Consider the following 16,351-nt stretch of genomic DNA (forward strand, 5'->3'; position numbering starts at 1 on the left):
AAAGAGCATTTTTAAAAGCAACTTCATATTTTTCTATCTGAGGCAAGTAATGCCGCACTTGGATTGGGGACTGTTGTTGGGTTCATTTAGGAATCTATTGTTGTCCATGTGAATTCTTTTTTACATTTCAAATAACAGGATTATTTCCCCAGGGGGTAATATCCTGTAATTTGAACACAATAATGGGAATAAATTACTTACTTAGAACTAATAACGACAGCCTGATTCCAATATATATAGGAACTGTAACAGCTTTGGTTAGTTAAAGTGTAATTGTGTCGACGGATGACATTTTCTTTCAAAGGAATCTGAATGACTTTTAATTAAATTTGCTGGGGGTGGGGAAGAGAGGGAGAGATACGCTGGGAGATCTCGGCTGCTGGGGCTGCCGGTGGGTCCAAGCCGTGGTGCCCCAAGCCGAGCATCGCCCCAAGCCGGGCATCGCCCCAAGCCGGGCATCATCCCGTGGCTGCAGAGCTTCCAGACCAGGCACATAATGGGGGAGAAGGAAACCATCACCCAGCCCCGCGGCCAAGGGAGGTTTGCAAGGTTGTAGAGCAAGGGGAAGGGACAGCATCCCCCACCCGCAGTTTGCCCACTTTAGCATTTCCAGGGGGCCAGGTTGCCACCGTTCAGACAGGACCGCGCTACCCCAGCCACCACTGGGCCATCCCCAGCCTCAAGCAGGGATGCTGTGTTTTGGCCGTCGCTGTCAGGATGCAGAGATGCTGCAGTGAGAGCCCACCGGGCCCCAGGGCACTCACCCTGTCCCCTGTCCCCACCTCACCAGAGCATCACCTCTGCTGCTGCTGCTCCAGATGGGCAGGGAGGGATGGTGGGATGGAGAGATGGAGGGGGTGGAGGAATGGTGGGATGGAGGGGTGGTGGGGACAGAGGGATGGAGAGAGAGAGAGATGGAGCAGATGGTAGGGGATGGAAGGATAGAGGGATGAAGAGATGGAAAGATGGAGCCCAGCCCGTTTCCCACGGTCCAGCCTGGGCCAGGCAGAGGGCAGGGCAATGCCCATATCCGCTGGCACCGCTACATTGCCTCTACCTGCGTGGGGGAACGGAGGAGCAGACAGAGGGCAGGAGGCACCAGCAGACAGGCAAGGTAGCTCTGCTGCTAATATTGCCCCTATTGCCACCTCGGCCCAGGGCGCTGCCCCATGGGGGTTCCCCGGGGAGGGCAGCTCTGCCCGAGGGGGCCCTGCACCAGCAGTTGTGCATCCCAGCTCCTCTCCCTCATCCCAAAACTCCCCTGCAAGCCCCGGGCTTTGCACCTCTCCCCACCGCTGGCTTCACTGCCAACCACTCCTCAGGTTTATTTTTGAATCAGAAGCGCGAGAGGTTCCCTTTGGAGGAAAAAAAAAAAAGAAAGCATCTTTCAGCCGCGGCATGCAGAAAGCCAAGTTCCTGCCTTGAAATATCTGCGAGAGGAGCAGCGTGCCGCTGCCAGCGGCTCCGGCCTCCTCCAGGACTCATTTTCCTCTGTTTATCTTGAAAATATTTCTGCACTGAGGTCCCACCCCGCACGGCGGAGCCCTGCGAGGCTGCCTTCAGCCTGACACACGGCCTCTTGTTTATCCAGAGCGAGTTTTACAAATAGCTTATTAAGCCCAGAGGTCTGTTTGCTGGAGGAAAACCTCGCTGAGCCGCCCCTGCAGCCCCCACCGAGGCTCCTGCCAGCTGCTGCTCCCCTCCAGCCCCTCTGATATGCATCGAGCGGCTCAGGCCTCTGCGGTTGCAGACATTGGTGTTTGACGGGTTTTGGAGTCACTCATGATTTAAAAAAATAACAAGTGTGCTGGTGATGGAGCTCCCACTGCCCTCATCCTCTCCCTGCTCCCGTGGCCGACATCCCGGCTGGGATTTCAGCGTGGCACAAGGGTGCCGCGGTGCTGCCGGCTCTGGTTTGTATCATCCCGCAGTGGTAACCTCCAGGTAGTTGTTGCTTTTTGCAAGACCCCACTGCAAAGGATGCTGGCTTTGGGGGGTTTGCAGGGGTTTGGGTTGCAGGAAGTACGCGTTTTGGGGATTGCTGAATTGGTTGTGCTTTGGGGGTTGCTGAAAACATGCCCAAAACTGCAAGAAATGAGGACAGTCGAACGCTGCATATGGCGATCCTGGCAGGCGCCTGGCAGGACCGTGCCTCAGTTTTCCTGCCCACACCTCTGCTGCCCACCCAGCCCCAGGAGCCCCGAGGGCAGAGCTGGGACGGAGGGTTTCAGCTCACAGCAAATAGCGTCAGGGACGTCCCGTGGGGCTCGAGCCTGACCATGGGCACCCCTGTGGCCACAGGATCCAGTAAACCCGTGCCCAAGCACCACTGGCCTCAGCAAGAGGGACAGGAGCCCAGCTGGGCCCCCTCCCTGTCCCCACTCCCCGGCGCTGGACTCAGCACCGACCTGGAGCACCCACCCCCAGCATCCCCTCCCCGAGACCCCCTGAAGCATCACTGCCAGAGCACGCACCCACGCAAAACCCCATAACACAGAAACATTCATAACCTGGCCAATGAGATTAAATTACCTGCCCCTGGAAGAATAAAGGAGGCTTTCAGCCATTTCTTTAATGTCTTTTCCCCTGCCAAGGCCAGACACCACGGTGACGGTTGCACACAGAGGCAGAGAAACACGAGCCCTCGCCTGTCCCTCCGAGGGTGACCCCATCCGCCCCGCGTCCCCCCCTTCTCCGACCCTTTAACACCCAGGAGAGCACATACTTTGCTTGCCCGTCACGAGCTCCCTTATCTTTTAATAAAACCTTTAAGAGCAGAAGTCAGGCAATGCCGGCACAAAGGCAGCTAAACCTCCTCCCGGGACATTAATCATTTTCTTTGACACGTTTTGCTAATTAGCCAAAGCGTTTGCCTCGACAGGGGAGAAATTGGGGCCTGGGAAAAAAAAAATAAGAATGGGGAGAGGTGGAAAGGGAGGAAGAAATGTGGGAAGGAGCTGACGTTGCTCCTGTGCCATCCGGCATCCCTGGGCATCACCTCGCTGGGAGAAAACCCAGCCTCAGCCCCGTCCCGAGGTTATTGGGACACGGTGATCTGCGATACACATTTTACCTTCCCCGTCCCACTGCTTATTACCCCAGTTATTACATATTGCAGCAGCGGTGGGTTATTTGAAACATGCTGTTTGGAGGTTTAACTCACTGCTTTATCTTTTACACGGCTGTTAATTCTCGGGACACATGTTTCCTATCAGCTGTTGATATTTAACATACAATAAGTGTCTTATTAAATCGCAGTGACTGGCTCCACACAGACCGCTCCCCCCAAACCTGCCCTGGGGGTACCACAAAGGCAGACGGGGCACCCCAGCTCAGGCACTGCTTTTGGGTGCACAACATGTTATACCCAACGGGGAGAGAAATATAGCAGGGTGAAGGCTGCTCTGCAGCAGGAATTTAGCCTTTAAATCAGGTCTTTAAGCTCCTGAGCAGCCACTGCCCCTGCACGCAGGGAGAATCCCTTGCAATTTTTTGAAAATATATTATTTTTAAGGATTTTCTGGCAATGCCGCGGTGGCTGGTGACTGCAGAGACGAGCTCATCCCAGGCAGGACCAGCTACTGCCCCAGCATAACTTCTTTGTCCAAGAGTCAAACGCAGTTTTCATAGGACCTGGTGGTTTTTTGGGGATAGGGACCGTAGAGAGAGCAACCCACAGTGAAATCTCTCTAATCCACCACAATGAAAAAAAAAAATCCCCAGGAGAAACCATCGCCTGCTCACGCCTTCCTCCACCCCAGCACAGCAAAATATTGGCTCCTGTCCCATCACTTAACATCAGCTCTCCGTCTGATGACGGGCTCCCCCCGGGAAGAGCAGGGCAGAAAACCGCACAGCACAATCCCCTTTTCTCTGCAAAAACAAGTGTAAGGACAACTAAATTGGGTGATACAGCCCCCCCGCACTGGAAGGCCACCCACCCGTGGGTGTCCCCTGCCCACGGCAGCCCAGCCATCCCCATCGGCGGGTACGAGAGCAGCATCCCAGAGCCAAGTCAGTCCTTAGGGTAGCGTTAAAAAAAAATAAATCACAGCTCTTTGCTCCTCTTCAGCACAAGCTTCTCATTGCTGCGGGATGACACACACCACCCCCTCCAAAACAAGGCGCTTTATTATTATTCTGTTTCTAATTTGGGGGTTGGAAATAATTTTCCATCCCAGCTTCCAAACTAAACTATCCCAGAAAAAAAAAAAGAACTACTAATCTGCTTCCCAGAGAGCAGCGGCGGGGTCGGTGCTCTGCAAGAAAAGGGTGAAGGTGTGAAAAGTCAGGCGGGAAAGCTCGCAGCAGCAAGCACCAAGGAGAATCCCTCTCCGTGCCCGTTTCCAAGAAAAAGCGTTTTAAAAAGCCAGTTCAGTTAAATATAGAGCTGCCTCGGGCTCCCTCTGTGACCAGCCAGGGGTGGGACGGGCTGGTCCCACTGGGAAGGGGCCGTGCTCCATCCCTGCCCTCTGAAGGATGGTGGGAAAATAAAGTGGGTCCAGCTTGCTACCTACGAGGCAGCAAGGAGCAGAACTACGTGGCGAGGTCCCACTTTGTCCCATCCTGCCCAGCCCTGGGGACAGCAGGGACATCCAGAAACACCCAGGTTGACTTATACCCCATCCCCAGCTCCATCACCCCAGGCTGTGCCGCAAACCTTGCCGAGAGGCTTCGGGAGGGCCCCGTGCAGCTGGCGGCGCTGGCAGGCATGCCGAAACCAGCACACAAGGAGCTGGCATGGGGCGGTGGAAACCCTCCAAGCTTCCTCTGCCGTTGTGTAAGAGCTACTCAAAAATAATAATCCCCAAAAAATTCAACCCTGGGAGTGCGACCAGGCTGCTTCCCAGGCAGCCGACGGAGCGTGGTTTGCACAGCCAGCCCTGCACACATGCAGGGGGAAAAAAATGCCTTCAGGTGAGGCAAGCTCCGCAGGAAGGTCAGGATCCCAGATGTTTTCATACCAAAGATCTTTAAAAAAAAAAAAAAAGGCAAAGCAAGGCACGGAGGCAGAAACACCCATCATGCCAAGCGGCCGCTGCAAAACAAATATTTTTCCGTGAGTCACCAGTGGAAAGACCAGCTCAGGCATCCCGCGGGTGGGCTCGGCTGGAGCCGGCTCCCCATCCCCGCCATGGCCGGCAGGACGCTCGGCTGGGGGATGCTGCATGTGCAGCCCTGTGCACCTTTGCTGCGCCGCTCTCAGCCCTGGGCCGGCTCGGGATGCCAGACCCCTCCGGGAGAGTTTCCCAATGCCACCAGTAAAATTGCTTTGGGATCATGCTGGGATGGATTCAATGGAAAGGCCCAGGTGTTGAGGGCCTCCAGGCGCAGGGCTGCATCCTGGTGGTGTTTAGACATGGGGAGCAGTGTTAAGTCTTTACCTGTGGTGCAGGATTTTCCCAGCCCCCCCCCTTTTCCCAGCCACTGGCATTTCATGTGGAGACCCAAAGTGTGCTCTCACCGCAGCCTCAGGGCTGCTTCACTGCTCCACCACCGTCCCCCGCGCCGCTGGTGTCCCCCAAAACCCTCGGGGACCGAGGGAGGCAGCGGCAGGGGGAGAAATAAAAATAAAGAAAGAAAGAAACAGGGAAGGACCAACCCGAAACAAACAGGTTTGATTTATCGGTGGCGGGAAGGAGGCGAGCGCGTTGAAAGGCAGTGCAGGAAGTCCCGGGGATCGTAAATCCCATCGGGAGCAGATAAAGCCAATGTGCTTCCATGCACTAGGAAAGCGGGAGGGCAGGCGGGTAAAGTTTAGGGAATCTGGGGTGGGGTTTTTTTGGGCTTATAAAAAGGCAGCGATAAAGGGGAGGCAACGCCGCAGCCTCAACCACCCTCCCCGGGGCAGCACCCAGGGCAGGGTGCTGGCTGCAGCCCGGGAAGGGACAGGATCGCATCCTCAGGAGGGCTGGAGCTTCGTCCCATCATCATCACCCACAGAATAACAGCAATAGTGGCTGTGTTGTGGGTACAGAAACGGCACGTACTTGTTTCTGGCCGGGTTTCCTGGCAGCCCCAGCCAGGATTTGGCTGCACAGGAATTTGGAAGCTGCCTTAAATCCAGAAAGAAATGAGAAAAGGCTGAGAGCGACTTTCTGAGCAGAGTTCAGCTGCAAATTTCTGCTCAGCAGCAGCTCGGAGCAGGGCAGCGGTTGCGGCCACCCTCTCGTGCTCCTCCCGATGCACTGGGTTAGGGAAGAGGTTGGAGACACGGCTGCCAGGTATTGCATCCCCCTCCATGGGGCACTGGGGAGGGCTCCCCAGCACCTCAGACACCACCGCCTCCCTCCTCCCCCTCTCCAAAAAGCCTCCTCAGCCACAATGCACCTCGGCATCCAACCCTCCATCCCACTTCCCCCTGCCGAGACAGCCCCGGCGATCGATAGCGCCGATATGAAACCCCGTAAATCCACCTCACCTTTGCCCCGGGGCTGCCGGTGGCCGCTCTCGCCCCACGGATGTGCTGGCTCAGCTGCGGACCGACGCCAGGCTTCACCCTGACCTTGAGATTGACAGGGAGGTGATGGTATTGCTGGGAAGACCCATGGTCGGCGGCCGCGCTTGCTGCTCATTTTGGGGGTATTGAGGAGGAAGGGAGTAAAAAAGAGGCAGGAGATGCCAAGTGCTGTAAAAATCAGCAGCAAAAATGCAAAGGAATTAAAAGCCACACCAGAGCCTTCTCCGGATGCTCAGGAATATGCTTCCCTACCTCTGGAGCTCTGCACGGGCAGCCGTCCTCAGCCAGGGTCAGTGCTGGGGCCACCTCGGCCCCATACCCATTGGGAGTCCGGCTCTGGCTCTTCATGCCCCCAAATCCACTTCCAGTGACCAGCTTGCTGCGTCCTGGTTCATCGTATTCATGGGAAATTCACAGTTTCTTGGAAAAAAACAGGCCCAGTGCCTGTTAGGGGGAATTACTTGTATCTGCTCAAAACTGCTCCCCGCCCTGAGTGAGGATGCTCCCCGCATCCGCGGCTCTCCCTGCAATACCCAAGCTGCAGTTTTGGCTGCACATGGAAACAGCCACACCAGGTTCAAGCTGGAAATCGGTGTAAACCACCATCATTCCCAACCTGCTCCGGTTTCCCAGCCAAAGCTCAGCTTCCCCAGCAACATCCCTGGGTGGAGAGGGTCCCAGTGATGGATGGTACCCATCCCCGCATCACCGGAGGAGGCTCCGGGATTCGGGTTACCCCTCGTCCTGGAGAGCTGAGGAGGAGCAGCAAAACGCCTTCCACCACGGTGATTTTCTCTCTCACTTAGGAGAACATTTTTAATTAATATTGCCATTACCCCGTGCACTTGCTGTATAAACAAGACCTCTCCTTGATGGTTTAAATGGCCTAAAATCACACACCTTAATTAAGGCGTCTGTCAGGGTAAATAACCAGCCTTGCCGTTCTGCCAAAGGGAAGGGGAAGCCCAGGGCGAGGAGGCAGGTTTGCTGCAGGAATGAATATGCTCTGAATATACCTCAAAAAATGTCATCTTTGTGCTCTCTTCTCATTCAGGGATAGGGACCGACGCAGGGGACCCTGCACCATGTGCCCTGCGAGTCCCTGTATTTGCCCTAAAGGGACTTTGCTCCCTTTTTGCCCCAGCTACAGGATCAAGCACCATCCTTTCCTATAGCACCTGGAACACGACAGACGTTATTCACCATCCCAGCTAGATTTTAAATATTAATCTTTTAACTCCCAAACTGGAGCTTGCAGAGGAAAAATCAAAACTGAGGGGAATGGGATCCCAACCACAGCACTCCCTGTTTTTCAGGCAACCCGCTCGGCCGCTCAAGCATCGTTTCGGGGAGCGAACGGCTTTTCCATATTGGGTTGTGGCTCGTGCTGCCTCTCCCTGCCAGAGAAGCCCTTGAGTATCGTGGAAAGGGCTTGGCTTCGCTTTGGTGGAAAGCTGCTTTCTCGGCAAAACCTCAAAAAACAAGCTTTCCCTAAAAAAAAATAGATAATTTGGGATGGCCAGGGGATGCTCATCAGGGATTCGGGGCTGGCTTTGGGCCCCCAGTGCCCCCACCAGCAGTGTAGCCCCCCAAAAAAGCCATTTTTGCTAATTGTTGATAACCTACTGCAAAGAGGGGAGGGGGGAAAAAAAGAATCCCTTCGTGCCTTAACTTATGCACAGACAAGAAAAATGTCGTTAAACTAAACCAAACAAACGAATCAAGAGGCAAAGAGAAAAATCACATTAGCCCGAATCATAAATCCCAGAGAGGGGTATTTACAGGCTGAATTACCAAGTGCATTGAAACTGCAGAGAATCCAAAAAGCAGATAGCCATAAAGGCAGACAACGGCCCTGAAAAAATGCTTTGATTAGGATCTGGGCAGCATTCAGCCCAGATGTTCATTTGTCAATGAAAGAGGGATGGGGGGGAGGTGAGAAAGGCTTTAAATTAATCTTTACAACTAGAAAGGAGCTTGTAATACACACCATATGGGGAGAAACGTCCTTCGAGCCCCCCCGCCTTCCCCCAGCCCCGCATGTTTGGAGTCAGGCTGGGACCCCCCGGCCGGAGCGCGGCCTCGCTGGCCCCACCACCATTTCATCCCCCTATTTTCTACACGCACCAAGCACCCCGTGAACCCAAACTGCTCGGCTCGCCCGCCTTCCACATGTGCTTTTTTTTTACCATGAACAAAACAAACTGCAATTCCTCTTATAACACCAGCTCTCTTTTATTATTCCCCCCCCCCGACTCAGATACTTGCTCCCCCTCCCTCCCATATCCACATGTGGTTTCTTTTTAACCCTTCCGAGATGGCAGCAGGGGGGGAGAGGAGGGACAAGGCTGTTTATTAAATGCCAACCATTCAAATTAATTCCCCTAATGGACTCGCCAACATCATGGTGTGCATTTAAATGAACGCTTTGTCATATTTCATAGCCAACCTGCAGCTCTCTGCAGAGCAAACCTGCTGGAAAGCCAGGCCGGGAACAGCAGCAATGACAGGGACAAACCTACGAAGAAATAAATAAGAATTAAATACAAATGGGGGGGTGACAAGGGAGCTCAGGAAGCCCTTGGGAATTCGCACGTGGGGTGCAAGTGAGACCCTGGGCAGGGCAAAAAGAGCTGTGCAACGGCAATGGGAGCTTCTTGTCTGCAGGGGAGGAAGAAAAACCCTCTCGCTGCTGGGGTAGGAGGGACCAGAGACCCCTCGCCCAGGCCAACGTGAAGCCATCGCTTCCCAGCTGGTGTCTGGGCTCCGCCAAAGCCCTGGGGAGCCCCACCATGGCAGGGACCAGCCCCAGCACCCCCCGCTCAGCTGCAGGGAGCCGGGGAGGAGGCAGACCTCCATCCATCCCACACCCCCAGCCGATGCATCCCCCCGGACCACCAATTCAGGGGCTGATGGCGGAGCTGCCCGGCTGGCGTCCCTCCTCACGGCTCGGGCTGGGATGCTGAAACCCAACCCCTCCTCGGCAAGCTGTTACCGCTGCAGAGCATCCCTGCTGCTCTTGAGTAAACAGGCCTCCCCCCCCGCCGCCCCTGGGACAGCCACAGGTTACTCGCCTTGGCTTCAGCTTCAAGAGCTCCCGGTCCTTTCATCAGCTTGATGGAAAGCCGGCGTGCATACACACACACGCTCACTTGCTGCAAGCACCAGTTATCTCGCTTGCAACCTCTCCTCCCATCTTGTTCCCTCTCTTCTCCCCCCCATTAAGAGCTGCCGGGGGGATTTCTTTCCACCTTTGAAGGTCCTCCTCCTTTTCTCCATCCTGCCCTGCTTGGCTTCCCTGGGGCCGGAGGATGAGGAGGGGCTGGGGGGAAGCATTGCTGCTCCCCTCCTGTTTGGCACGCCAGCCCGAGGAGGGGCTTTCGCACACCATGAGGACCAAGGGGAGGGGGGACCTTCCCGGTCCGGGATGGGGATGTGGGCAGCAGCCCCGGCCAGGGGTTTGGCATGGGCAGGAGAGCAGAGGGAGCAGCGAGCACTGGGTCTGCCCCGTCCCTCTGACCCTGCTGCAGGCTGAAGGTCACTGAACACCGACGGGCCAAGAAAGCAAAAAGGATGAGAGCAGGAGCTGGTCCGCGGGCGGGGGTCAGCAGGTGGGATGCTGGTGGCTTTGGAGGAGCAGAGCTCTGCTGTTTTGAAAGCAAACATTAAATCAGATCTGGCTGATGTTGTCTGAGCACATGGGTTATCACCAGCCTAAGTAAAATGGGAGTCAGGGGGAGGAAACAGCTCGCATTGGAGGGGACCACCAGAGCAGCAAGAGCATCCCAGCAAGAGACTGGGCTTAGACAGAAACAGGAGCTGGCTCAGGAGGGGACTGGTGCTGCCCTTCCACACCAGGCAGGGCCCTGGGCCATGGCAGCAATTTGGGGCTCCTCAGTCACACCAGGAGCGAGTGGCCGAGCCCCGGTGGGGGCACAGGAGCCCTTCAGATGAGGGTCTGCTCTCGGTAACACCAGGACACATAGGTCTCTTCTCTTGCCCCTGTCCTTTTACCCTCATGCATCTCTGAGCATGGGTGCTTTGTGCTCCCGGTGCTACTGAGCCGCAGCCCCCGCTCCCAGGGGTCCCAGTCCCGCCCCCCCTGCTCATCCCTGGACCACCGGGGCTGGGGAAAGGAGGGGAGACCATGGCCACGGGACGCTCGCTGCCCATCCCCAACGCGGAGGGCTGGGATAAGATGGAGCTGGCCAGAGCAAACCAGCCCAATGATGCACCTGGAGAGCAGGGGGTGGAGGGGTGACACGGCTTCCCCACGAGTCCGTCCGTCTGTCTGTCTGCTCTCCCACCAGCACAGCAGCCCCCACTACAAACACGGGCTGCAAAAATGTTAATCATCATCATCATAACAGCCCTTTCATTTTCTTTCAATATGAAAATAAACCGGCACTGTTTGCAGAGGGTTCTCATTTAGGGAAACATCTGGAGTCAGCACTTCTCCCCCGAAGGGCAGCAAAGGGTTCAGAGGATACCAGCCCTTGTGCTGGGGAGGAAGAGCAGGAAGAAGGAGCCGATTTGCCCCGTCCCCCAGGGAAGGGACACTGCATGTTTCTGCTTGGTATCTGCTAGCTGGCCTCAAGCAAGCAAGGCACCGTCCCCTCCTGGGGCGATGGGTGCAAACCCCCCTGGCACCCCAACCAGGAGAAAAGCCCCTCCAGGTCCCAAATGCCGTGGGTGCCAAGTAAGACTTGGAGATACCCAAGGTCCCCCCAGGGCCAAGGGGACACCCGGGTTTGGCTGCTGGGAAGGACCTTGGGGACCCAAGGGGACAGGAGGGGCAGGGATGCTCCTGGTCCCCTGGGCTGTGGGTGAGTGGGGAAAAGGGCTTACAGAGGGGCAGCACATCTGGGGACATGGGCTGGTGTCACAGCCCAGCCAGGGGATGTCACCTCCTTTTCCAGGTCCTTCTGGAGCTTCTTCCAGGTCCCGGAGGGTCCCAGGGCAGGAGCAAGCAAAGCCCTTCCTCCCACCCGGGGGGCTCGCAGGTGAGGAAGGGTCCCGTCCCGTCCCTCCCTGGCAGGTCCCCAGAAGCCGGCAGGACACTTGGGGCCAGCACGGGGTGCGTGAGCAGGACTGCGCCCCGGCTGGCCCGTGTCCCCCAGGCGGGACGGTCCCCCACAGGCTGCAGTGACACCAGGCTGCAGTGACACCAGGCTGCAGTGACATCTGCTGGGCTCCTGCTCGGGGAAACCCTCCGGCCCCAGGCTGGCCGCAGACCCTCCGGCACCGCACAGCCCCACGCCGTGACCAGGCCCTGCTCCTGCACAGAGCCCGGGGGCTCCCGGCTCCAGCCGGGGCTCTGCGTTTCCAGCCCCAGCCCTGCACAAGACCACTTGATCCTCTCCGGCTCCTGTTCAGACACCTCCACACCGCGTCCCCCACCGCCAGCTCCGGGCAACGCCCCCAGACCACTGCAGCCAGGGGAGAGGGGCAGCACCTCCCCAGCACCCACGCTCTGTGGGGAAGGGTCCCGGGGGAGGGGGGGGGGGTCGTGGCGCTCCTGAGAAGACCAAAGAGCTGAAAAACCTGCATTAAGGGAGAAAATGGGCAAATTAGAAGTGGGGGTAGGGGTGGGGTGAGGGGGAGAGTTGTTTATCTAGAGCTGATTTTGATTTTCTTCTTTCAAATATCAGCAGGATGCTGAGCCTCGCCTCATTATGCAAATAGAAGCAATTAGAGCTCACCCAGGCTCTGCCCACGTGACGGGTTTATGGCACTCGCAGAAATCCTTCCTGCTACATGAGAGGAATAACAACAGCTCCCCTGCGCCAGCTCCAGCCCCGCCACGGCCGGGAACCCGGGATGGTTTGGTAAGGGGAGCCCCAGAGCCGGGGCAAGCCACCCCATCGCCACCCCTGGGGCCTTTCAAAGCCCTCAGAGAAGAGCTTTCCCAAGGAAGAGTCTCCCCCTTTCCATAGAGACACCAACCCTGCTGGCAGCAAGTCCTCACTGGCTCTCAGGATGGGAGAGAAGGAGGGATGGAGAGGGAGAGCATCGCTGGGAGCGACTTGAAAGCCTTTTGCTCTACCAAGTCAGAAAGTCAGCCCCCAGCAAGGCATCGCTACACTTTGGGACTAGTGCCCAAGTGGATGTGCTTTGCTGAACACCAGCAGAAAGAGGCAAAGCAAAAATTCCTAAATTCCCTGAACTGGGCTTAAAAAGCAAAGAAAACTTACCACAGACACTTACCCAGACACACCACACCAGCCCCAGTCCCACCTCGGCTGCAGCAGGACGCCGGCACGGGGGGCCGGTGGCGGGAGGTGCGGCGGCAGCTCCGGGCCCCATCCTGCACCTTGCCTCCCCAGGGGCACGCACAGACCTGCAGGGACCAGACACAGGAGTGTAAATCAGACACAACTCCCATAAATCCATCATCTTCTTCCTGATTTACATCAAGGTAGCCAGGAGGATTTATTCCCAGTACCTGCCTCGAGTTTCCCACCCCCAGAGAACCATGTAAAAAAAAAAAAAAAAAAAAACGCTCTTTGAATATTGATCTTTCTCCTAAATCATTTTTTTTTTCTTCTTTTGGATGCAAATGGAGATTGATGAGCCCAGGCAGCACACCTCTGAGGGCAATTTCTATCTGTATTCCCGGGGGGAGGAACGAGCAGCAGGATGCTCTGTGCGAGTCCCGCTCCGCAGAGGCCATCACCCATGGCCAGAGGAGAGCTCCCAGGCACCTGGTTCAGCCTGGAGTTGCTTGCTGCAGAGCAGGCTGAGAGACATCATCGTGGACCGTTTTGCAGTGTTACCGCATTTAAGCTAGCAAGCATCCCGCGGGAAACCTCCAGCTTCCATCCCTATTCCGACTCCATCCCTGACTCCATCCCCACACCGGCTGCACTTTCCAGGGCTCATAGGTGGGAAAAGCACCCAGGGAGCCCTTTCCATCTCCCCCAGCTAGAGCTGCTCAGGCTCACGTTGTAAGGCAGCGCATGATTGCCATGGAGAGATGTATTTCTGCAGCCACAGGGTGGTTTGGAACTAAGACCCTGGTACCTGCCCTGAAGGATGCAAGTGCAACCCAAAGCTCTAGCAGCCACCCAGGCACCCAGTAGCACGGCTGGAGCTGCCTTGGGGTACCCCCACATTGCCCCTCAAAAAAAGAGATGCTTGCTCAGAGTTTCTCCGCGCGCTGAAAACACTCAGTGGCACCATGTGTGACACCAGACACAGAGACGAAGACCCTGCTTGGTGCTACCACTGGAGGACAAGGTTCAGCTCAGCCATCGGCTGCAGCGTTCCGGAGCCAAGCTGCCTTTTTCCCAAGGACTTGATGCTTTCCAGACCTTCTCCATAAGGTGCAGGGAGAGCCTGCGGGCAGGGACTGGAATGGGGGCACTGATCCTGCAGGCAGGCTGCTTCGGAGGGACTCCTGCCTGCACAGGGTGCAAGACCCCACCAGAAAGATGCCTTCACCTCCTGATGGGACTCACATCAGGGCCTGGCCACACCACAGGGAAGCGGGATGGCTCCAGAGCAGCTGAAAAAGAGGGGTCAGGTCCCGACAGCCCCAAGGCTTGGCACACAGGCTCCCCTGCCCTGCACCTGTGGGTCCACAGAGGAGCTGAGGAACCACACAGGGCAGGAGTCAGCTCCCCAGAGCTGCTTCCCTGCCGGAGCGGTGCAAGCAGCAGGAGCTGCAGGCAGGCAGGCGGGCAGGCAGGCAACGGGAGCCGGGAGCTGCGGGGAAAGGGCTGAGTCAGCACCGGGAGAGTCGCCCCCAGCCAGGCCATTTGGCAGGCAAAGGTTGGGAAGGAGCTTTTCTTCCGTAACAGGGCCGAGCAAATAATTCATAGCAGATAAATAATTCACCAGGAGTTTAGCCTTCCTCTGGCAGCGGATTGTCTGCGAGCTGTTAGCAATTATCCTGTATTTATTTGTGATCCTGAATTTTTAGTTGAATTATTCAGACAAGTCGTTGCTGGGCTGAGGAAAAGCCTGGGGAAAGGAGGCGATACCTGAAACGACAGGAAAAATCATCGTCAGGGTGAATCCGCAGCTCGGGAAGACACGTCGTTGTTATGATTATTTAAGCATCTGTAGTGCAAGAAATACCCAGAGCTGCAATGGGCCCCGGAGGCAATGCAGAAGTGAGCGGATGGATGCAGAGGAGGCACTGGATCGTTGGATTTCCACCACCGAGCTCCACTTCCAGCCAAGAGCCCCTGGACATCCCCAGGTTTTCTGTTTCCTACCAGCAAATTCATCTGCTGGGAGATTCATAGAAGAGGACGCCAAAGGAAAGACAGCATGAGCAAAATAAATTCACATTTCTGTTTGGATGAATATCTCCAAAATTGTTTTAATGAGGTATCTTCCTGGTTCATTCGGCAGCAGGACTGCTCGGTGGCTCTTCTACAGCCACACAAGCCCACTTGTGGGGACACCCACATGTGTCTTAACTCATCTGGAGTCATCAGCCCAAGGGCTTGGTCCCTGCCTCCTGCACACAGAGCAGAGCTGGCCTGCAGAGACACACAGAGAGGGGTGGGGGTAAGGGACCTCCAATATACGCAGTTCAAGCAAAAAAAGAAATTTTCTTGAATGATGAAGCAATGCTTCCAGCAGAAAGGAAGAAGAGGAGGACTGCAGGGACACAGGGAATGAGAGCGGCAACAACCAGCGGCAACAACCTCGTGCTGAGGCTCCTCGGGCTCCGGCTGCTGGACCCGCTGCTGCTCCCAGGGAGGTTTGGCTCTTCCCTTGACCAGAGCAGAAGATCCTCCACAGCAGCGAGAGCACCAGCTTCTGGCCCTTGCCCAGGCAGCTCCATCTACTCTTCATTCCCAGAAGAAGAGACTGATGAAGGAGAAGACTCAAACCACACAAGGCAGCCTGCCACCTTTCCCAAGACAGAGCCGTGGATGCCCAGATAGCAGTCGGGCTGGAATTGCCTCTCTTCAACAAGACACAGCAGTAACCCACCCCACTGCAAGCTACAGGACCCTAAAACTCCCAAATGCAGAGAAAACCTTGGCAGGTGACTCCTGCAAACACCCAGACATACCGAAGAGTCTAATAATAATAATAAAACCAAATACAATCTCATGGTTGGATTTTTTTAAACCCATCTTGTGATTTTAAGTGTTTAACTCACATTTAGTGGCTCCTCAGGGCTAGCAACCCAGCACCCCGGGGCTGGTGGTGACTGTCCCAGCAGCATGTCCAAGGGTCCTTGTCCCTTGTCATGGTGGAAAGCAGCTTTGACAGAGCTGGCGACCGCTTTCCTGCCTTCCCAGGGCCGCTCCAGGCACCACATGGTGCCCAGGGACCAGAGCAAACACCTCTCCCGGCTCCCTGGGAGGGCTGGTGTCCCAGCCCACGCTGCCACGGTCCCCGCTCACGGCACAAAGCATCCCCCCGAGCCAGGAGCTTCCGCAAACTCCCATCCTCCACCAACCAAGGCGTTGCAAGACTCCCAAATTAACGAACCTCGCTCTCCGTGAGCCAACTACGATAGGGTCTGAATCAATGAAACAGGTAGAAAGAAGAAAAGCGAAATAAATTTGCATGACTGTTCCCTGACGGATGTTTCATTACACAAAAGGAACACATCTCCTCCGGCTGGGCTGAGATCCTCAGCAATAATAAGCATTTCTTCTATTTTTCTCTTGAATTGCCAGTCATGCATTTAAAATTATTTAAAAAAAAAAAAAAAAAAAAAGAGAAAGAAAACAAAGTGATCACCTAGGGAGATGCTAACTCAGAGGCATGGTCCTGTGGAGAGGCATACGGGGAAGAAGGAGGTACCAGACCAATGCAAGCTGCTTTCTGGGCTGCCAGAGCCCACTTAAAGGAGGACGAAGCCCACAGGAGGGTTTTCTCGAGAAGGGACTCGCTCATGGGTGTCACACGCTGCCTTCC

The sequence above is a fragment of the Platalea leucorodia genome (assembly GCF_965183815.1).
Source record: "Platalea leucorodia genome assembly, chromosome: 5".
Lineage (NCBI taxonomy): Eukaryota > Metazoa > Chordata > Aves > Pelecaniformes > Threskiornithidae > Platalea > Platalea leucorodia.